General features: G+C 41.0%; 1 protein-coding gene across 5 annotated transcripts in view; it reads left to right on the plus strand.

The window, feature by feature from the left end:
- PDE10A (phosphodiesterase 10A) overlaps positions 1–24,310 on the plus strand; it is a 398,987-nt gene that overhangs the window by 212,437 nt on the left and 162,240 nt on the right. The window lies entirely within an intron of this gene.

Genomic DNA, 24,310 nt, shown 5'->3' on the forward strand with positions numbered 1-24,310 from the left:
TTAATTTTTATTATTGCTTGTTTTTATTTCATTTTATTAATTTTTATTATTGCTTGTTTTTATTTTATTTTATTAATTTTTATTATTGCTTGTTTTTATTTTATTTTATTAATTTTTGTTATTGCTTGTTTTTATTTTATTAATTTTTATTATTGCTTGTTTTTATTTCATTTTATTAATTTTTATTATTGCTTGTTTTTATTTTATTTCATTAATTTTATTATTGCTTGTTTTTGTTTTATTTCATTAATTTTTATTATTGCTTGTTTTTGTTTTATTTTATTAATTTCATTATTGCTTGTTTTTTATTTTATTACATTAATTTTTATTATCAAATATATACACCCCTGCCTTGTTTTTTATTTATTTTTTATTATTAAATATATGCAAGTGCATTTTTTGTGTATTTATGGTGCTTTGAATGCTAACAAGTCTGCCTTTCTTGGCCTATTATAGTGGTGGTGGTGGTGGTGGTGGTGGTGATGATGATGATGATGATGATGATGATGATGGTGATGGTGATATTGATATCAACAAGCCTCTGAGGCACGGCCAATGTAACTTGCTGTGATTTTTACAAACTCATGAGCAGTGAAGAAAAACCACAGTCCCTTGACCAAGTTCACACTTCTGAGAAGTAAAGTTGAACCCGAGGGCAAATACATTTCTGCCATCTGTCTAAGAATAATGCCAAAATGTCCTCCATTTTGATCATGCCTAAAAACATGCATTTATATTAACATTTTTTTAAAAAAAAACTCATTTTTTGCGTGTCCTCCATTTTTATAAAAATGTGTCCTACATTTGAAAATGTTGCCCTACATTTGTCCTACATTTGTCCCGGTTTGGAGGTCCTCACTTATGGCAACCCTAGGTGTGGGGGGGGGGGGAGCATTTTGACAATGCAGCAAAATATAGCAAAATCAAAATCAACAAAAGAGTGATACCTTTATTGTCTAATCAAAAATGCACAAAATACATCATACAAGTTTCCAGAGCTTCACTAGCCTCTTCATCAGGCAAAAATGCTTTAAATCATATTGGAGAAGAAAAGTGATGGATGTTAGAATCACAGGCCTACATTTTGTCTTAGATATTCTCCTGTTCTCAGTTAAGTTGGTCTAGGAGTATCAGTGCAAGCAGAGATCATTGCCCTTCTTAGCCATGTGGGGACCAGTGACAAAGTTCAATAAAAACAGGTAATAAAGCTTCGATTCTATTAGCAACAGAAAAATTCTTGTCCCTCTAAGACTATGTTAATTAACAACAGAAGAACATCTCAAGAAAAGTATAGAGCTGTGACTTCAACATCATCACTTTTCTTTTTTTGTATGATTTTTAATATCTTTGTCTGATGATGATACTAGTGAAGCTTCAGAAGCTTGCATGATGTATTTTGTACATTTTGGTTGGACAATGAAGGTATTGTTGTTTTGTGGATTTTGCTGTATTTAGCAGCAAAAATGATCCAACACAGTTTATACAGAGAGTCCAGGTGTGGTTTGTTTAAATGCCGTGGGTGAATAAAATGGGTGGAATAATTTTCCACAACATGACTTTCTCCCCTTCCATAAAAATAAAACTGAGTAAACATTTTACCATATGTTGATTCAAATGTTGAAGGGAGGGGCCCAGATAAAACTGCTCTGGAAGTCAAATTTGTCCCATAAGGTGCCAATTGATCATTCTTGCTCTGAAACATATGACTATACATTCTTTTTATGCTGTCTTTGCAATTGAAATTACCGGTGGTTTTCATGTTCATTTTTACGTCTGTCTAAAGGGTAAGGGTTTTCTCTATACCATTATTTTCTCCCCCAGCTTTATAGTATCTGCAGTTTCTCCAAATATTTCTCCTTTCTCCCTCCTCCTCCGCTTTTTTTTAAACCAAGAGTTTTAATTCCCAATTCTGCTTCTTCTCTGCCATTGGATGGACACTGACTTCTGTTCTGGTACACTACATTTTATTTTTCATTGTGCATAGAGATGAATGTATATATGATACTTGGGTACCTTCCTGACTATTCATAGTTCATGTTGACTGATGAATTTCTAGTATTAGACTGGAAGAATATTATACCTTGACATAAATCTTATGCCAGTAGAATATTTTTCCATTCTGATATAATAGTGTTCATAGAAAATGCAGACTTACATATCAGAAAATAAGATTTATCTGTTTTTGTGATAAAACACTAGGCATGTCCACAAGTTCACTTTTTAACACAAAGTTGTTGTCTGTTTGTTGTGAGGTTGATGAGTTCTCACTAAATTGAACTTTGAACATAACATTTATATTTTGTGTTACTGCACTAAATTTTGTTTTGATATTAATAATTGAACATTATGAGATTTAGATTGAATCCAGTTTAGTCTCAGCTAAGCAAACCACTCTCAATGGTACTTACATTAGTGTTGACTTACCACATCCCCCTTTATCCAGTGGGTTTACTTTATTTGAGAATAATAATTGGATTTAGGTCTTTATCGCCAGCACACCTGTTTATTTTTCCTGTGGGTTTTTATAACTTTTTTTAAAAGATAGAATACAATGACCTGAATCCAATTACTAGTCTCAGCTACTGTTGATCCATTGAATTAATCTGTTCTTGGAAAGTCAAGTCTTATGTAAGGTCTATTCATTCAGTGAGGCCCTTTACAGACCAGCCTGAAAAGCCAGCCTGGGAGCAGAGTCGGGGCCTAGCATCCTCAAACCCACACCTGACTCTGTCCCCCCCCCCCCCCCCGCCGGGTGTCCTGATGCTGCGCGCCACTCCACACGGCTCACTGCATCATGGTGCACCTCCAGCATTGCATCCAGAAGATACACCGAAGGAGTGCCATATATCCACACTGCTGCAGCTATGGCACCCTTTTTGTGCCCTCAAAAGGTCAGATCCGGGCTGTGGTGTGAGTTTTCCATGGCCCCGATCCAGCTAGGAAAGGAGTGGTCTGTCGATCCCTGAGTCTACTCTTGTTAGATCCAATAATTGGATTTATACTTATATTATATTATGTCATGTTAATAACATGCTCTAGATCATAGCTTCAGAAGTGATGTAATTTTTTTGGAAATTTTGAAGGCATGGAGGGGAGTGCCCCCCCCCCTGTTTATTAGTAAAAAATAGGTCTGTCCCCTGTTTTTTAAAAGGACTTTCACACATAGACTGAAATATAATTGTAGATAACAGGTTCAGAAGTGACATAAAATTGCAATTTTAAAGCTCTGGAAATTTCCCCTCCTTTTTAAAAACTTTTTTTCCCAGAAAAATTGGGAAAAAGACATTTATCATTGTTTACGGATTGAAAATCACTTTTTTACTTTAAGTGCAGAAAATGTATTATACATATTAAAATATATTTTATGATTTTGTTTTGCATGAAAGTATCATGTGTAGTATATTAAAAGTACAGCTCAATCATATAATAGTTATAAACTGAATTCCTTTTTATTTTTAAATTTTTGTTTCATTACAAATGGAGCTGCAAGGTCCTGAACTATGAGGAATCTCTTTTTTTTTATTTTGTTACTGTATTAGGAACAGGCGCAGATCCAGTTGCAAGCCAGGGCCATTCTCTGGAGTAAAAAGAATCCTTGTTTGCTCTAAATCAGGCCAGAAACTCTGGAGAATTCCCTGAACGTACAGACTGCATGCCAGTGTGGAGATGGCGGAGGAGCACTGGTGGGCAGAAGAGGTCAGGAGGTACCCTGGGCCAGGTGAGCTGCTGACCTCTTTCCACCTGGACATTCCAATTCCTGCCACAGCACTGTCACCTTCAAGTGTATACTGCATTTTAGTAGGATTGGGGCCAGGATGGGATAGGGGTGTGAACAGACAGTGCTGATGATATCGGCCCATTGTGGGTACTGATCGTGTGGACAACTTGTCTTACTCATGGATACTGAAGCCCTGATAATAAGCCAGTTTTCCCGTCAGTGCGGGGACATCCTTAGTTGCTGAGTTATGAGCTGACACACAAGTTAATATCATTGATTCAATGGCCCTATTTTAGTTGAGAGAAACAATAAGATTTATAACAACAACAACAACAATAATAATTTTTTATTTATATACTGCCCTGTGGCGAACCAATCCGGTTTAGACTGTTGTCATAAAAAAATTAATAAGGTTTCACAGTCTTAGGGAAGGTAACTGTTCACATGTAAGCAGTTCTTCTCACTGAACTGAACCTTACAGGAACATTTGCAGATGGAACTGCCTTCATCAGCCATGGAGCGTGGAGCACTTGTCTCTCCCGAGAACCTGCTCTAGGACTTTGAAAACACTTTAGACTAGTGGTTCCCAAACTTTGGTCCTCCAGATGTTTTAGACTTCAGACTCCAGATTTCCTGCCCACTTAACAAGCTGGCTGGGGCCTCTGAGAATTGACTCCAAAATACCCAAATGGCCAAAGTTTGGGGACCACACTGATCTAGAGTTGCTTTTCAGATGATATTGAAGGCTGTGGAGTAGGGCTAGGAGCAAAGAAGGTTTCATTACACTTGTGCTGCAGTGCTAGAGCAGTACTGAGTTTTGCCTTTTTGCTTTTACCCTGGAATACCAGAAACACCCTTCAATTATAAAGAGAGAAAGCTCAAGAAAAAGAAATTAAACAAGATAGAAAAAGTAACAGCAGTGATTAAACAACAACAACAAACAAACAACAAAAACCCCAAATGTTAAAAAAAAGTATTTGTGCAAAGTTGGCTATTAGCAACAGTTTCAAGCATGATTAGTATAATCTTTGATATGGAAGAAATACTGCCTAGTTTCACAGCAAGGAGGGCTGACTCCCAGACATTCCACAGTGGTGACCTTTTCAAGACTGCCTCTGTTGCCTTTTGGAAATACCTGTAGTTACCACAGCTGGCCAGTCGGGGAAGAGTTGATCTAATGCAAAGTTTATTTTTTGACCTAGCCTGCAGGACAAGAGAACAAGAAACCTTTACACCTGCCCTTGGGAGAAGGCCCTTCACCTTTGTGAAGACTTCTTGACAGTAGTGCAGTTATGGGCCAGGGAGCAAAATGAGACCGTCGCTCATCCAAATAAGAACTCTGCCCCTGAATCACAGTTTCTCTCAGCCCTCGAAATACTAGCATTTTAGGGAGTGAAGCACTAAAACAATTCACACCAAGAACTCTCAGTATTTACTATGCCCCCATTCAAACTATAAAATAAACTAGTTTGGAAGCCTGGTTATTTCCCTATAGTTCAGACTTCTACCGATTCTACTTGGTGCAGTTTGCCGGGGGGGGGGGGGGGACACACCAAAAAGCCCATTTAAACTGCTGAATTTGGCACCGGACCCCTTTTTTTAAAGAACTGCAACTATCTGCATCTCTAATAGTGTGAGTAAGCTGTCGGATTGATTCAGATAATGCAGCCACCATTCAGGAAATGGAGGCACCTCCATTTAGAGCTGGAATTGTGGTACGTGGGAAATTCAGACTCGATTTAAATGCCACAGAAAAATTCGCTGCCTTAACACGTAGTGGGAATGGTGAATCGATTTTGAATCGATTCACAGATGTGACTCTTTCCATGCAAAAAGTGTGACTAGCCCCTAAGTTTGCATTCCTTTGGTAACTTTGCTTGCCCCCTTTTTTTGGCTGCCTAAACATTATTTATAAATGCTCAACTAAGGCTTTAGGCTGCTGCTTGAAATTTGGGGTTTGAAGGTAAATTTCATCGGAGGATTTGTATTTGGGGGTGATAATGCTCTCATCCACCTCTCCACCCAGTAGCTACGTCACTGGGTAGAGATTTTGTTCCTGAGGGACGCCGCAGCAGCCTAACTGCGTGGTGTCCCTCCACACCAAAAAAGAATCCGAAAAAAATGGGTTCTTTTAGGTTGGCGCGGCATACATCATGAAGGGAGGTAGCCAAGGGGGGTTCCGGGGGGTCTGCCACCCCCTTCCATTAGATACAATGAATGGTGCATGCCGCCACGCCGCCACACCCAAGTCCCATTATCATGGTGGCACTTAGTCTGAACCCCCCTTCCAAAAATCCTGGCTACGTCCCTGCATCACAAGTGCACCATTGACGCACTGTGGCACATTAGTGATGTAAGCAATGTGCAGCGATGTTTATACGCTGTGCATTGCTTACTTCATGATGGTGGCCCCCGTGTGGATGGGAGGCCACCATCATGACACCACTGTTACGTGTTAGGGCTCAGGAGCGTGCGGTTGGTGTGTGCTCCCAAACCCTAGAATCGGGGCTGGCATGCCGCTTCCCACCCATCTGTCTCGGACCTAAGTTAGGCAAGAACTAGAGTTATATTTAAGGAGCAATGACACACAAAATGTAAAGAATACTAACTTCTAACCACATGTTATGTAAATTTGTTTATTATTGCTTATTGTTTAAGAAGAGGTTGTTCGTTCGACCACACTTGATGATTGGCCAGGCTCTCAAGAGCTTAAACAGATCCAAGAGAGGGAAATACTGGTTTTATGGTGGCAGCAGAATATGTGATATAGAGGGAATTTCTATCAGTGACAGTGAAATTCAAAGCTGGAAATCCTACAAGACAGATAAGAATTGGTGTGTGTCAGGGAGGGGGGAGGTGATGCTTAACTCTTTCTGGGAAAGATGGTAAGCAAGTAAGTGGACAGACAGAGTTTCCCAAATTGGTACCACAGAAGGCTAAAGGCGTGTGGGAAAGAAAAATTCTGTTTTTAAAAATATTCTATAGCTCAGGTAAAGATAGTAAGACAATTTAGTTTACAAGTGAGGGAAAGTCATAGGCTCAGAGCCAAGAAAATTACTTTTAAGTACAGTTCATATAATAAAATGGATAAATCCTAGTGGAAATCTGATATACATCCTTCCTACTGGAAGGATGGCTAATCTCAATCTCATGTTCTTGAAACAGAAAGTGGATCAAACCTCCCTTTTCATATCTCCCTTACTAAGAACATATACACATTATTCCTTTTTGTGGAGTTCAGTGATATTTAGACCAGTGGCAGTCCACACTGGGGTGTCACCTGGTGTGGCAGGCAGGGCTTTGGGACAGGGCTTTGGAGTGGAGCTGAAAGAGCTCCCCCTTCCCCGCACACTCCATCCCTGCTCTGTGTGGCTTTACTGTGAAGTAAAACTGTGTGGGGCAGGAACTGGGATGCCAGGTCCCTTCCCTCTCTGCCCTCCAAGGCTTGAAAGAAAAGCCCCGGAGGGCAGGGTTTGGGGATGCCGGGTCTTCTCTCTCCCTGACCTCTCCCACAATCTTGAAATCTCAGAGGGCAGGGACTGAGGATGTTGGGTCCACTCCCTCCCTGTCCTCTGAGGCTTGAAAGACTGGGACGCCAGGTCTTCTACCTCCCTGCTGCATGCCATGGCATACGGAAGGGAAGTGTGTGTGTGGGTGCTCACCAGGTTTCAGCCCCCATTTGGTGATATCACCCAGTGCGATCCGCATCTCCTGCTCTCCCTAGTGACGCTACTGATTTGGACAGTAATATGTCATCATAGATTTGTTAAACTGATATGGGAGGAAGTACAACACCCCATGAATTCTAATACAGTGCTCCCGCGTAATATGCGGACACCTTTGCAATGGTGCATGCACCACACCACGCATCATGCACAAACCCCATTATTTTCAATGGGGCTTGAGCATACATGCTATTTGCCTTACCGGAAGGGTCTGGAACCGATCCCCGCATAAGTCAAGGGCGCATTGTATTTATTTGTCTGATGGATTAAATTTGGAGCAAAAATTTTCTGGAATAGATCAAGATTGCCTTTGATTACTATTTGTTGTTATTTAAAAAATATGAATCTATTGTAGAAACATTCATTTCCATGTGACATTTTTAAATGCATTCTGCTTTCCCTGCCCTTACTGAATGTTCTTTTAGCATCATGCAACAGCCTGAAGGAAAGCAACTGATAGATCTGTGGTGCCAAGAAACAAGATTCTTATGCCACCTGGTTCTCCTATTTTAAGCACTAGCAAAATTGGGTCTTTACAAATATTGTTGTTATTGTTGTAATTACTATTGGGGGCTGTGTTCAACATTTATGCAACTACAGAATCCAGTATAGCACAGGTGGGTCATCTCCTTCCTACTGCCCTCATAAATTAAAAAAAACTGCTTGAGGGCACTGGGAAACTTTTTGCAACCAGTTTTTGAGTGGCTTCTAGGCTTGCAATGAGGAGGTAAATGGAAGCAAGTTCCTATGTTCTGTCAAGCTCCTGAAAAATGTGATCAGGATGGCTTTAAACTTAGTTATGTGGGGAAGAAAAACAATATTCTTGAGGGCAGGAATTCATCAGATGCTTGAGACAATAATCTGACTGTTATACAGAGAATGAAGCAAATAGTACAAGAACCCAACAATAAGAGGAGGGAAAAACCCTTAAATAGGCAGCTAGAGGAAATGTTCCATAGTCTTAGGCCGGTTACACACTGGCACTTGGGACGTCCGCAGGACGTCCCATTTTAAAAAAGGGGCGTCTCTTCTAGACGCCCCTAGGTCTAATACGGACTCTGTCCGTACAATATGGCGCCGGCCGTTCCACACAGCCGGCGCCATTTTTATGTATCGGATGCATAGCGTCCGAACGTGTCGCGGCGCCTATGACGTCGCGAATGCGCCAGTGGTGCCTCGCGACATCATAGAGGCGCCGCAAGAAGGAGCTCCATTTTGGAGCTCCTTTTTTGCTCCGCGCGGGAGCTGTGCGGTGTGGCTGCTGCGGCTCCCGCACGGAGCAAGCAGCGGCGGTGGCAGACCGCCTCAAAGCGGCGGTCTATAACCCGCCTTAGTTTCCTCTACACTAATGTAGAGAGCATGGGAAATTAATATGATGAACTTGAACTCTTACCATAGCATAGCAAATATAATGGGCATCACTGAAACTTTTTTGGATGAGTCTCATGATTGGAATGTAGTAATAGATGGATATAACCTATATCAGAGCAGTAGAACAAACAGGAGGGGAGGAGGAGTAGTATTATTATTTGTCAGGGATATATACACCTGTGAAAAGATCCATGACTTAAATCCTGGAAGCCAGTTTGAGAGCATCTGGGTAAAAATCAAGGAGGAGATAAACAACAGGAATGTCATTGTGGGCATCTACTAGAAACCCTCCAAGCCATATTGAGGACTTGAATGATCCCTGGAACAGATGGCCAAACATTTAGAAAGGAGAAATGTACTGATAATGGGATATTTCAGCTATCCTGATATTTATTAGAAGTCAAACTCTGCCAGGAATATAAAATCCAACAAATTGCTTGCTTGACTTGCAAACAGTTTCATTGTCCAGAAGGTGGAAGAGGCAAGATCTGATCCTAACCAATAGTGATGACCTGGTCAAAGAGCTGGAAGTGGTGGAATCCTTAGAAGAGAGTGACTATGTTCTCCGGGAGTTTATTATACAGTGGAAAGGGGAAACTAAGCATTGGCGGGGTACAGACTGCTACTTTGCGGCGGTCTGCCGCCGCCGCCGGTAGGTCCGCAGGGGAGCCGGAGCCTTCAGACGGCGCGGCTCCCGCGCGGACCGAAAAAGAAGCTCCAAAATGGAGCTTCTTTTTGAGTCGCGTTTGTGATGTAGCAAGGCGCCAGGGGCGCACTCGCTACGTCATAAAGGCTGCGACACGTACGGACGCTCAGCGTCCGATACGTAAAGATTGCGGCGCCCGTATGAACAGGGCGCCGCCATCTTGTACGTATTCAATACGTACTAGGGTTAGGGGGGTGCGGAAGCACCGCCCCTTCCTAACCCTAGTACGTATTGTATACGTACTATTTGGCGGTCTGTAACCCGCCGTAGTCATGTATTCTAGACTTTAGGAAAGCTGATTTCAGTAAACTGAGGGAAATACTGGGTGTGATCCCTTCGTCAGGAATACTAAATGAGAAGGGAGTTAATGAGACATAGGAGTTTCTTAAAAGTGAAATATTGAATGCATGTTTTCAAACAGTTCCAGTGAGGAGAGAGAATGGGAAGTGTCTAAAGAAACTAAGATGGATGTCTAAAGAACTTTCAACTGAGTTAAGATTTAAAAGAAACATGCCCTAGAAATGTAAAGGGGAGGGGGTAATCACTGAAGAGGAATTCACACAAATAGCCAGCACATGTAGGGGGAAAGTCAGAAAAGCTACAGCGCAGAATGAATTCAGGCTTGCTAGAGGGATTAAAAACCATAAAAGGGGCTTTTTAAAGTTATATCTATAGGAAAAGGAAGAAGGGAATAGTAGGGCTGCTGTGTGGAGAAATGCTATTAGGGAACGGAGAAAAGGCAGAACTACTCAATGCCTTCTTTGCCTCAGTCTTTTCCCAAAAGAAAAACTGTTTTGAACCTGGGGAAAATGGAGTACATAGTACACAGGGGAAATTCAGCACGTAATAGGTAAAGAGATAGGACAGGAATACCTGGCTACTCTAAATGAATTCCAGTCTCCAGGGCCAGATAAACTTCATCCAATAATATTCAAAAATTGGCAGAAGTAGACTCTGAACCACTGGCAATTATCTTAGAATTCCTGGATAACAAGAGACTGGAGGAGGGCAAATGTTGTCCCCATCTTCAAAAAGGAAAAAAAGAGGAACAAAATAATTCCCACACAGTCAGCCTGACATCAATACCAGGAAAGATTTGATAGCAGATCATGAAACAAACCATCTGTAAGCACTTAGGAAGGAATGCTGTGATCGCTAAAAGTCAACATGGGTTTCTTAAAAACGAGTTATGCCAGACTTATCTCTTTTTTTTTTTTTTGATAGAGTTACAAATTTAGTAGATGATGGGAATGCTGTGGATATAGCATATCTTGGTTGTAGTAACGCCTTTGACAGATTCTTCCATTATATCCTTGCAAAAAGCTAGTAAAATGTGGGCTAGACAATGAAACCGTTAGGTGGATTCGTAGTTGTTTGACTGATTGAAACCAAAGCATGCTCATCCGTGGCTCCTCATTCATCCTAGAGAAAAGTAACTACAGGTCCATAGGGTTCTGTCCTGGCAGCAGTGCTATTCAACATTTATATCAATTACCTAGATGATGGGAAAGGGGCATGTTTACCAAATTTGCAGATGCACCAAATTAGGAGTAGCAGCCAATTCCCCATAATTCAAGATGCCCCTAATAGATTAGAGAGCCTGGTCATAACTAATAAAATGAATTTCAGCAGGAAGCAATGTAAGGTACTACACTTGGGCAGTAAAAATGAAAGGCATAAATAGAGGATGGGTGTCATCTGGCTTAACAACAAAAGGGATCTAGGAGTTTTGTGATGTAGCACCTAAAAATGACAATATGATCCTAGGCTGCACCAATAGGAGGATAGTATCTAGACTGAAGGAAGTAATAGTGCCACTTTATTCTTAATATTGCTTATCTGAATTGATAAATGTATCAGGGCATATTTGAATATTTACAATAAGTGTAGCTTGGGGAAGAAAAGGTTTAAATATTTGAAAGGATGTCATATTAAAGATGGAACAAGCTTTTTTCCCCTTGTTATTCCAGAGAATAGGCCATGGAGCTATGGATTCAGGAAAAAAAGAGTCCACCTAAATGTTTTGTTACTGTAGAAAGAACTTCCTGATCATAAGAGCTGTTTGACAGTAAAATAAGCCTTGGGGTATGGCTGAATATCCTTGGCCCTTTCCAAGCGGGCCATTTTGTATGTACTCCGTACGTACAGGGTTTTCCGGAGGCGTCTCTTTCATATGCCCCCAACCCTAGTATGTACACAGTACGTACAAAATGGCGGCGCCCATTCTACATGGGCACTGCCAGGACGTCACGACCGCGCTGCCTCCAAATGGAGTGGCACGGACGTGACGCCCTGGCACTGTGGTGCCCTTTCCACAGCGCAGGAAAGAGTTCCATTTTGGAGCTTCTTCCGAGTTTTGTGTCGCTGGCGCAGCCTTTACACTGCTACAACAGTGACACAAAGGAGAAAGGGGCCGAGAGGCCCCTTTCTCCTTTTCTCGCTGCTGTCGGTGTCCTTGGGGCTTGAATCAACAAGGAAACCCCTTTCCAGGTTGCGGGGAAGCAGTCTTTTGCCGTTTCCCCGCCACATGGAAAAGCAGCGGATCAGGGCCTCAGGGCTGCTGCTGTGGCAGCTGAGGTCCCAATCCATCGGGAAAAGGGGCAGGTATGGGCTGCCCCAAAGGGGTGATCTGTAAACCGCCCTTATTTGGAGTTTTTAAACAGAGGTTGGAAGGCCATCTGTCAGGAGTACTTTGATTGTGTATTCCTGCATGGCAGGGGCTTGTCCCTTCACTCTATGATTCTGTGATGTGTTTCAGTATCAGTATCATGTTTGATTCAGACTTTGCTTTGTTGTTTTTACTAAACAAGAGGTAGGAGAATTAGAATGTTCAATGGTTTTCTTTTATGCTGGTAAGTGCATGTAGAACAGTATAACTACTGTAAATAAACATTTCCCCCCAGTGTGAGTATTCAGCACACTGTAGAAATTATACATGCATATTTCTCTCCTGTCTCTGACTTGAGTAATTTATTCTTGCGCAGATAACCTGTCTTTCAGTGGGCCTTGTAAATAATTTTGGCAGGTGTTTCCTTTAGAATTCTTACTCTGTTCTACTGCATGTTATTTAGTGCTGGGTAATCAAATGGGCATTTGTTTAAATTGCTAGCACTGAGATGACTAATGATTGTTTCTGATAAGGAGCTCATACTTTGTGCCAGATTCTGCCAGGGCCTTAAAACCCTTCTGAAAAAGGAATGTAGTATATGGATTCTAAATATCTGTAAATTAAAAGAAGAGAAAAATGGAACTTTGTTTCTATTGGTAAAAGTGTAGAATTACATTGTTTTAAAAAATCTTTTTAAAATTCATTTAAATGATATTTGCTACTTTGACCATTTGTTTCCTGAAATGATGCCCTTCCTCCCCCCCACCCCCACCCCCTTTGTGGTGGTTGTTGTTGTTAACCACCCATGAGGCACTCTTGACCCATGATGACCCTGTGGATGAGACATCTCAAAGACTCCCTGTCCTCTACTACACTGCTCAGTTCATGCAAACTCATACTTGTGACCTCTTTAATAGAGTCACTCCATCTAGCATACAGCCTTCCTCTCTATCTACTTCCCTCTACTTATTGTTTTTTCCAAGGAGTCATGCCTTAAAATGAAAGGATGTCATAGCCATAAGCCCTAGCAACAAGATCAGGTAATTCAGAATTCTCAAATTCAGATGGGAGAGTTTCATAAACATCTTTAGCAACATCACATGCTAAATGCTTTTCAAACTTGGATGAATTTCAAAAGTTGCTTGTGATATAACATGGGGCATTGATATTCAAAGGCAGCAAGTAAGAAAATTTGTTGGGAGTGAACAGATACAAACATGTGTACCTCTTTCTGGATTCTATGAGACTGACTATGGCCTGGTACAGACTGGCTTATGGGGCGCCCTCATCACGTGCTAGGGGATGGCTGAGGACACTACGCCCATGCATGCCTCAACCCTAGCACGTGACGAGGGCATCAAAATGGCGGCGGCCTGTACAGATGGGTGCCACCATCATTATGTAAGTGCTGTGCGGCGTCTGCATGGAGCTGTGCGACACTTATGTAACGAGTGCGCCATTGGTGCACTCGTTACATCACTACTGCGATAGAAAACCCCCCACTTTTTGCAGGTTCTTTTTCCGCCGGCGAGAAACCACGCGGTTTGTCAGCTGCATTTTCCCCCAGCGGAAAACTAGGCGCCGGCAGACTGGACTTTTGGGGTGCTCTGTACCGTGCCTATAATTGATCATTGAAAACACAATTGCACTTTAAATAGCAAAATACATGTTTTAACAACAATACAATAATTTATATATTAAATTTGAAACATATACTCAGTCCCCAAAGTTCCATGCATCCGATCAGCTGTCAGTGGAAGACATGACTGCAGGACTCTTTTGCCAATGCTGCTTAGTATTCCTACAACATTTGCTGCAACCGTAAAGCCCTAAATAAAAAAATAAAACCAAATAAAATAGAAGCTAATGCAATGTAGAAATCACACTACAAAGAATGTCTCTCTTTGTTCCTTCTGTAAATATACAGTGGAAAATACCAATACCTTATTCACTCTTATTCGAAGTGAAAAAGGCCTATTCTTTAGCCCTAACAAAAGAAGTTCCTCTCCAGCTCTCCTTCTTCTTCTGAACTCAGCCAGGAAGTACAGCCCATTCTTCAGGGTTCCCCTATACACTGGGCTATATGCATAGCAGTTATGTGTGGCTAAAGAAACTCTCTATTGTGATAGAGTTGATTTGAGATACATCAGATTGTTTCAAACCATGGTGGAGATTTGCTTAGTGGGAGGAGTGGAGACATACTACCTTTTTCTCCCCTGACAGTTGTATCCCTGGTGCTCGCACAGGAAGGTTGCTCTACATGTGTAGACATCATACACTGTTTAGCACCCTTGGTTGTTAAAAGACTAAAAGCCTGAAGTTGGTTCTTTTTACTTATATTATTCAGAACCATATCCATTTTAACTGTGTGGCTATATAAAATCAAACATAATTTAAACTTCAATGTTTTTGGCTTTTTACTGCACTAAGGAGTCCTGTCCTGTTATTTGCAGGTTTGCATATTTTTGAGTGACTTCTGTTGTTGCAAATAGGTTTTTAGTCATGAGGAAAACCTTTGGTTTTTTGTTTTTGTATTGTGCTGATCTGGAGTACCCTGTGTAACTGATTTAATTGTAAAGGCTTTCTAGAATGTACAAAGTATTTCAGTCTGAAATAAATATTTAATCTGTACAGTAAAAGGAGTGTGCCTCTCTAATCCATCTATGGAAAATCTCTAACTTGAAAAAAAATAGAATCCTTTTAAAAATGAAGACAGAGTGTTCCCTCCTGGCATTTCTTGTTCTAGGCTTTGCATTCTTGGAAAAATAAAGTGCATTATGTGGAGAAATATCACCTGGAATATTTGTGCAGGATATATACATGTTAAACAAATAACTGATAGATTTTAGTGTTTTCTTTTGAACAAAAGTATACATTAATGGGTGACTGAAACAATTAAAAAAGATGAATGGCCAGCTTGGGGGGTGCAGTATCAAAACCAAAAAGCAGTAAATTTAACAAACACTTAGCAAAGTCATTACCTGGCCATTGATCAGGGGTAGGAGTTCATCTGAACATGATGTAGCTTGAACCCTCCAGGAATGGCCTCTGCCTCCAAGATAGGACTGTTCTCTTGTTCCCATGTGTTTAATAGTGGTCAGAATGTGTTTAGGCACACCTTAATCTCTGTTCAGTGGTTAGGAGGACAGACTTACACTTACTGTAGGGATATTGTGGCAGAACATTTATTCTGCAGTCTTTCAAACACATCCACATACGCCTGTGTAACTAGGGATCATGCTAGCATTTTCCATCAGCAGGATGCCAGCCATAATATGTCATAGAAAAGTGTGGAAAATAGTGGTTGCATTGAGAGGGATTTTTTTGAGCAAGAGTGCATTTAGATATATACTTCTAATTAATTCCACCCACCTTTCATTCTTTTCCCAGGATTGTTGAAATACTTTGATTTCTATTGTTTGTTTGTTTTGTCCCAAGTATAGTAGGGCTTTTAGTAGTGGTGGCTTTGATTTTTGGCAGTTTCATGTATTATTTCCAAGTTCATCTTTTAAAAAAAAAAAAAAACTTTAGTTCTTCTTAATGCTCTTTTAGCAATTCTGTGCAATGATTCCATTTTATTAATAGGTGAAATTGCAGTTATTTTTCTTAATGCACAGACATTTGCTTTTTAAATTTGTGTTGTAAATTTTGCTTTATAAATTTGTGTTGAGAGGCAGAGTAGAATTTTCCAGATAGTCATCTGAGAAATTGTAACTTGCAATAATGCTAGCCCACTAAAGAAGACTGGTTTGTGACTGAAAAGCATTTGCCATTTACATCCCATTTTTCTTGTTGTTTCTCATTTATGAGAAATTTCCTTTACAGTACAGAGGCAACAATGTGCTTTTAATTTTTGTGACTCTGGTGGGTCAGATTCGGTTCCTGATTAATTAGACCTGTGGGCAGGCACTTTCCCTGCTGTGAAGCTAAAGTCATATTAATTTGAAAGGTGTTTGTTACTTTATTCAAATTCATTCATTCATACAATCATAGAATTCATTTTAATTCTTTTTTATATAACAAGTTGGCTGTTGATTTTATCTTATTGTTGATGGGTTTGATTTCTTTTTCTTTGTTCTTCCTTTCCTGGAAGAATGAAAAAGATAATGAGCTGTTTCCACCATCTGCAGGAGCAGAGGTCTGCACATGTAATGGGGATTCTCTTCCCTTCCTCCCCATAGCACCTCATATCCTTTGGAAGCCTGGGAACTGGTTGAATCTCAGGGCAGTCCTGGGAAATGAGGTGGGGACAAAGTAGAAAGTGGTCAATGGAGGATAACAGGGTGGAGGTGGGAGCAGCTTATATAAATTTTGTTGTTGTTATTGTTAGCAGCCTTCGAGATGACCCCATCTCTTGGCAGGCCTGTGAATGAGATGTCTCTAAGCCCCTCCTATCCTCTACCTCTCTGTTCAGATCCTGCAGGCTCAGGCTCATGGTCTCCCTGATTGAGTCTAGCCATCTGGCATGTGGCCTTCCTCTCTTTCTACTTCTCTCCACCTTCCCCAACATCATTGTCTTTTCTAATGAGTCATGCCTTCTCATGATGAGGCCAAAGTATGACAGCCTCAATTTAGTTATTGTTGCTTCCAGGGACAATTTTGCCTTGATTTCTTCTAGGATCTAATTGTTTCTCTTTTTGTCCCTCCATGGTGTCCTCAGCACTCTTCTTCAGCACCACATCTCAAATGAATTAATTTTCTTCCTATCTGCTTTCTTTACTCTCCAGCTTTCACATTTGTGCATGGTAACAGGGAATACAATGCCTTGAAGATTCTAACTTTAGTGTTTAGCTGTATATCTTTACACTTTAGGTTTTTGTCTAATTCTTTCATAGCTGCCCTTCCCATTCCAAATCTTTTTCAGATTTCTTGATTGCCATCACTGTTCTGTTCAATTTTGATCCAAGGTGTGGGAAATCTTTAGTTTGATTTCCTTGTTATCTAGGTTGAACTTACATAAATCATCCATGTTCATTATATTTGTTTTCTACATTATGGAAGGCTGATGTACATATAGTTTGGGTCACACATGGGGTTTCAGTGTAATGGAGCAGGTGGGCTGTGTTCACCTCATACTATTCACTGTCAGATCCATCATCAAACTTATGGGTTATTTGAATGGGCAGAAGTGTTTTTATTTGTGAACTAACAATGTTGGGTGTGAGTGTAGGTGCAGGTGTATGGAGAGGGCCTGGATAATGCAAGGACTTTAGGGGTGTAGTAAAGTTTGCCCATAAAGAGATCATGCACTGGTGTTGAATCCCATTTGGTAAATTTTTGCAATCAAGTATCAAAGTGAAAATCAGGTTTTACACTCACTGCAACAGTATCCCCAGATTAAATGCTTATTTTGTGCATTTGTGAATGGAAGCCAAAAATAAAACACTGTATTTAGGAATACAGTTGCAGTGAATGCAAAACCTGTTTTCATTTCCAGACACTGCTGTTTGAAATATGGTAACTGAAAATCATCAAGAGACATTACTTTTGTAAAGGGGGAAATCACTTGTAAAATGCATACACGATTATGTGTGTGATCTTTGTGCCATGCTGTAGTAGCAGAATGAGTTTTGTGTATTCTGCCACCAAAATGCATTCAGTTAATATTCTTGAATACTTATTGTGGCTTGCTGCCTTTCCTGAGAATTTGAAGATGCAAAAAACTAGTCCTGCTAAATACAGTGGGAACCGTTTTCAATTTTTTTAACCTACATGGCAAAAAATAAAATAAAATAAAACATAGGATATTTTTTGACCCCAGTGAGGATTCCAATATATAGTGGATTATAAAAAAAACAGTGCATATTCATATGAATGTCTGGACCAAATCCATTTGTTAGTTACCATCTAATTAATGTAAACATTGTAAGTCAGCCCTTATATGAAATCCATTTATTCTTTGGGTCTCCTCTATTTCCTGTTGTGTTCCTTTAAGTAGTTTCTGATTTATGGTGACCTTAAGGTGAACTTATCATATGATTTTGTTGGCAAGAGTTGTTCAAATGGTCCTTTCCTCAGAGGATGAGTATGACTTATGCAAGGTAACCCAGTAGGTTTACATAACTATGCAAGGGTTTGAACCCTGGTCTCCTAGAGTCCTAGTCCAACACTCAAACCACTGCACCACACTATTTTTTCTGCTTATTTCCTGACCCTTGTGAATTCCCGTATACTACCCAGTAGAACAAACTCTGAGTTCTTATTAATGGGGCCAGTCTACTGATAGCCAGAGCACATCATATATGCTTCACTATGTCATCACTTGCCAAAAAATTCCATAGGACATCCTAAAATATTATGCTGGCTAGGACAAAAAAGTGCCATGTACATATTGGTAAAAACTAATAGATTCGTTGGGAGATTTTAATGCCCTAGCTGTTTCTTTTGTTATAGAGAAAAATTGTGCATGGCCAACGGCTGAAATTTGGAGACTTCATTTATAATTGTGCAGGACAAGTGGCCATGTTATGCAATAACTATCTTGTAAGTTTAGTTCTGCAAGAATTACACAAAAGAACACGACTCTTGGAGACTAAAATGTCCTGTCCTACAATATTAAAATAAAACAAATGTTTTTTTTAATCCTTCTCTTTCCCATAGTAGTCAAATATTTCCTTGCAGCCTACAAGTAAAACATGAGGAGAATTGCCCATGCCCACTGTTATTAAAATGCTACAAAACACTTAGAGGTATCATGACTAACCAATCTTGTAGCTATAAATTATCTACATTAATTATTATATGACAAAGTTCTTTAATTTGTTGATGTGTAGGATCTATGTTATGAGAACAGAAAAAATATTTTTTTTCTATAGCAGGAATGACTTTATAAACTTTTATTATGTCCTCCTCATCACCAGCTCATATTCTGTCTAACCTAAAAAGCCACAGATGTCTTATACAGGGAAGATTGTCTGTTTGACTCTCACACTTTGTCAGATCTGGTTACCTTTTTGTTTACCTCTGTAGGTCTGAAATGTTGTTTGTGTATTGGGAAAACCACAACGATCCATTGTTTGTTAAGTGTGCCTGTGCAGTAGAACTAGATGTTTCCCCTTTAAAATAATGTCATATTCTCTGTACTGGTAATACTATTTTCTCCTTTTACTGTGGGATGGAGCCTCTTTCCCTGGCAGAGTGCCTGTTGTTTTCAGCACTTGAGTGTATATTTTAACCATGTCTTCAGAAAAATGAGGTTTAACACTGCTTTATTTTATTCTTCCTCCTCCCTGTTTTCACTTAGTTGCAGATCTTTCTGCAATAACAGCTCCAAGTACAACAAAAAATTAGTTGAAGAACACTTTCCTCTATTGTCTCCTGTATTTAGTTTTGTGATCACAGTTGAAGCACCAGATGTTCTTTGACATTAAAAGCAATCCTGAAAAATCCCCAAACAGTGTTAGATTTAAGCCAGAAGCATGAGGCGGTAGAAATAGGCAAGAAAACAGAAGACCCTGTAGGCAAACTGGGACTGCTTCATTAAATGCTTCTGAGAAATGTTTTGTCCTAGATTAATCTCTTCCCCTGCTTTATCTTAACCCATTGGTTCCTCTCTTTAGAATGTTTATCTTCTCTGTAGAGTACAAAAGAATGGATAGAACTGTTCAGAATCAAAGAATCAGGGTATATGTATAGTAATAAATAAATACAATTAGAATTTATGAAAGGATTCTTAAAAGTGAAGTTAAACTTTTAATTCATGAAGGTGGTTTTGCTCCCTACAGATATGTTCCATAGAACTATTCAAATATGTAAGTCAGAAATAATGCTGTAAAAATCTGCTTCCCTACTAGATTTTGAGTTCTGTCTAGGTAGAACGCAGGTGAACTACACTTGCATTTAACAACCTTTTGGAGAGGATTAGTGGGCTCTGGAACATTTCAGGCTTATGTGGCATTTGCTTTGTGGAGGTTCAAGAAAATTAATCAAGTGTATTAACCAGGCTATTGACCCAAGCTGCTGTTGGATGTGGTAGAAATTGTACACTTGTGGACCATACCCTACTGTGATAAATTCAAACCTTTACTATTTCATCCATCCTATACTTACTGTTTTGTTTGAACAATATAAAATGTACTATTTATAACTCAGTGAGTGTGTATATTTGTACTGTTTGATCTAATGAAGTAATGTCCCATTAACTTAATTATAACATTTTATTAGTGGTTTGTTAGTTTAGTTTTGGTATGTCTGTACTAGGATGTATATTTTGAGCCAGTTCCTAAGTTAAAACACAAGAACATTTTCCTCAATGATGTGTTTTTATCTATGCCTTTAATTTTAAGCCTGTTCTAATTCTTGATCTTACATTGTGTTTTAATTCCTACTTTTTATTCACTCTTACTGTAAGCCATCTTGAGTCCTATTTTTGGGAGATAAGTTGGTTATTCATCCAGTAAATAATTACATAGCTAACATATGAAATATTCAGAACATTCCTAGCATTGTGGATACATAAACAATGATTAATCCGTGAAAATTGTGCAATTGACATTAAAACCCAATTAAAATGAGATTAACACAAGAGCCATTACCCCAATAATAACCCGGCAATAAAAGCAAAAAGTCATTCACAGGAAAATCCTGTGAATGATTTGCTGCTGTTTCTTGCCTGGCTATTCACAGGATATTGACACTTTAATCACGTTTCATCTTGATGTGTGAAAATCATTAGCGCAATTATGGGATGATGACAGGTTAATCACAATTTATACTTCCAATTGTCCCCTGTGTGATAAACCCCATAGTGTTGCAATTTCAATATATATGTACCTAAGTTTGTACTGGCAAAACTGTTAATATATTCAGTACTACAAAGAGTGAAGTGGCATAAAAACCCTAAAGGCACCAGATCTTATATAACCTTGGAAGCTAAGCAGGGTCAGCTCTGTTTAGTACTTAGATGTGAAATTGCCAATGAATGTCTGGTTGTGTAGGCTATATTTCAGAGGAAGGAACTGGCAAAACCACTTCCGAGTATTCCTTCCCCAAGAAAGACCTATGAAATTTACGGGGTTGCCATAAGTTGACAGTGACTTGGAGGCACATATGCACACGTAAAGAGCAATCAGGTGAAGATTTCAGATTGCTGTAGTCAAACTATTAGTTAATAATAAATAATAATAATAAGTTTTATTTATAAACTGCTATTCTGCATTGATCATAGCGGTGTACAGATAAGAATTGCAATGACAAATACAAAATACAGGGTAAAAATTGCAATACATAAATAAAACTTCAGTAAAAACATTTCAAAATTACAAATTAAAACCATACATCAGAACCAGGCCAGCTAAATGCGCTTGATAATACTGTACATATGGGGGGGGGGGGGGTCGCATAATATCAAGGAACATCGGGGAAGGCTTGCCGAAACAGGAAGGTCTTAAGTCTCTTTTTAAAGAGATCCAGGGAGGTGGTGGAGCGGAGTTCCTCGGGAAGGGTGTTCCAGATCCCAGGGGCCAAGATGGAAAAGGCCCTTTGTGAAGTTGACACATATCTCGTTGTCGGGATCCTCAACAAATTCTTCCCAGATGACCTGAGTGTGCAGGGCGGATTATATGGGGAGAGGCGGTCCTCCAAGTACCCTGGGCCCAAGCTATTTAGGGCTTTATAGGTTATAACCAACACCTTGCATTGTGCCCGGAAGCAAACAGGCAGCCAATGGAGATCATGCAGAATTGGCGTTATATGGTCGGCCCTGGGACGTCCAGTGACCAACCTAGCTGCCATATTCTGTACTAGCTGAAGCTTCTGGGTTTGGTACAAGGGTTGCCCCATGTAGAGCGCATTACAGAAATCCAACCGAGAGGTTACCAGAGCATGTACCACTGTTTCAAGGTCCCCCCCGGCCTAGGTAGGGTCACAGCTGGCGTATCAGCCGAAGCTGGTAGCAGGCGCTTCTGACCGTCGCATCCACCTGAGAAGTCAGATGGAGCGACGAGTCCAAAAGCACCCCCAGACTGCGAACTGAGTCCTTCAGGGGGAGTGTGACCCCATTCAGGACAGGTGGACAAATTTCACCACCCGGACCGGGAGAGCCTATCACTAGTACTTCCGTTTTCTCTGGATTCAAGCTGAGTTTGTTTTTCCTCATCCAGCCCATTACCAACTCCAAGCAGGCATTTAGAGGAGAGATGCCATCCCTAGTCACTGCATCAGTCGGAGACACAGAGAAGCATATTTGGGTGTCATCAGCGTACTGATAACACCGCGCCCCGTGTCTCTGGATGATCTCTCCCAGCGGTTTCATGTAAATGTTAAATAGAATGGGGAACAGAATAGCTCCTTGAGGGACACCAGATGTAAGTGCCCTCTTATTGGAGCAAACGTCCCCCAGCTACACCATCTGGAATCTACCCGAGAGGTAGGAATGGAACCACTGGAGTGCAGTGCCCCCGATACCTAACTCTCTCAGGCGTTCCAGAAGGATACCACGGTCAATGGTATCAAAAGCCGCTGAAATGTCCAAAAGCACTAACAGGGACACGCTTCCCCTGTCCATGCCCAGACGGAGCTCATCGACTAAGGCGACCATGGCGGTCTCAACTCCATAGCCCGCTCGGAAGCCGGTTTGAAATGGGTCTAGTAAATCTGTTTCTTCCAAGATCCCTTGAAGCTGGAAAGCAACTGCTCTCTCAATAACCTTCCCCAGAAACGGCAGCAGCAAAACAGGTCGATAATTATTCCGAATCAGGGGGTCCAGGGAGGGCTTTTTTAGCAGAGGTTTTACAACTGCAGATTTTAAGCTTGATGGAAAATGCCCCTCCCTGAAGGATGAATTAATTATACGGCGTAACATAGAAGTTACCGCCATTCCCCCCTGGGCCGCCAGCCATGAAGGACAGGGATCGAGAGAGCATTTTGTCTTCCTAACACTTCGAAGAATCTTGTCCACTTCCTCGGTACTCACAAACTCATAGTGATCCAGTTTAATGGAGTCCACGGAAGCTCTGGAAGCCTTTCTTATAGGATCTGAAGAAATACTGGCGTCGAGATCAGCCCTTATCCGAGAGATTTTATCCACGAAGAAGTTGTTAAATTCATCACAGCAGGCTTTAGATGGTTCTAAAATAGGGTTTAAGGGGGGGGGGAGCAGTTGTGTCAGCTCCCTCACTACCCTGAACAGCTCTGCCGGATGCGACTCCGCGGACGCAATTCGTGCAGCATATAACGAATGCTTTGCTGCACTTATTGCCACTCTGTAAGCCTTCAAGAGAGACACAAGGAGTGTCTTGTTGGCTAAGTGCTGGTGTGTCTTTGCCAGTTGCGCTCCAGTCGTTGCACGGCCCGCTTCCTTTCCCTGAGATCTTCTGTGTACCAAGGTTGCTTATTGGAAGCAGGCTGGAAAGGACGCTTGGGAGCGATACTGTATATAGCCCTGGAGAGATCTCTATCCCAGGTGTTAGTCAGGGCATCAACAGAGTCGCTGTCAGTTCCAACCATATAACCCTCTAGGGCTTCTTGGAACCTTTTGGGTTCCATCAGCCTTCGAGGATGGACCATCCTAATAGGTCCTCCACCCCCGGTGGGGGGGAGTTATGGTAGAAGCCTTGATTCGAGCCTCGACCAGGAAATAATCCGTCTATGATAGGGCAGAGATATTGAAGACCTCTGCCCATGGAGTATCCATGTCCGTACTAAAGACAACATCAAGAGTATTACCAGTGCGATGTGTGGGCCCTGGAACCAATTGGGACAGGCCCATGGCAGTCATGGTAGCCATGAACTCCCGAGCCGCACCAGTTGGACCATGACTGGCCTCGAAAGGGATGTTGAGGTCCCCCAGGACAAGAAGCCTAGGGGACTCCAACACCAGTTCCAAGACCAGTTGTGTCAGCTCGGCTAGGGAGTCTGTTAGCGCACGGGGAGGACAGTAGACCAACAGAATCCCCAGTCTGTCCCTGGCATTCAGGGTCAGGTAAACACACTCGATGAAGTCAGTTCTGCGGACTTGGTTTCTGGTCAAAGGAAGGGTTTTCTTATGGACCAAGGCAACACCGCCCCCCCGCCCACCTAACCTGATCTGGTCCTTAACTGAATACCCGGCTGGGAGAGCCTGTGCCCACACTGCTTCATTCTCAGTTGAAGGACTCTGGGTTAGTGCTTTCTTTCTTAGCTAAGGAGAATGCTTATTTGTCCTAGATTAGAAAACTAGTTACTAGCATGCTGGCATTAATATT

This window comes from Sceloporus undulatus, chromosome 1 (genome assembly GCF_019175285.1).
Source record: "Sceloporus undulatus isolate JIND9_A2432 ecotype Alabama chromosome 1, SceUnd_v1.1, whole genome shotgun sequence".
In the NCBI taxonomy this organism is placed as follows: domain Eukaryota; kingdom Metazoa; phylum Chordata; class Lepidosauria; order Squamata; family Phrynosomatidae; genus Sceloporus; species Sceloporus undulatus.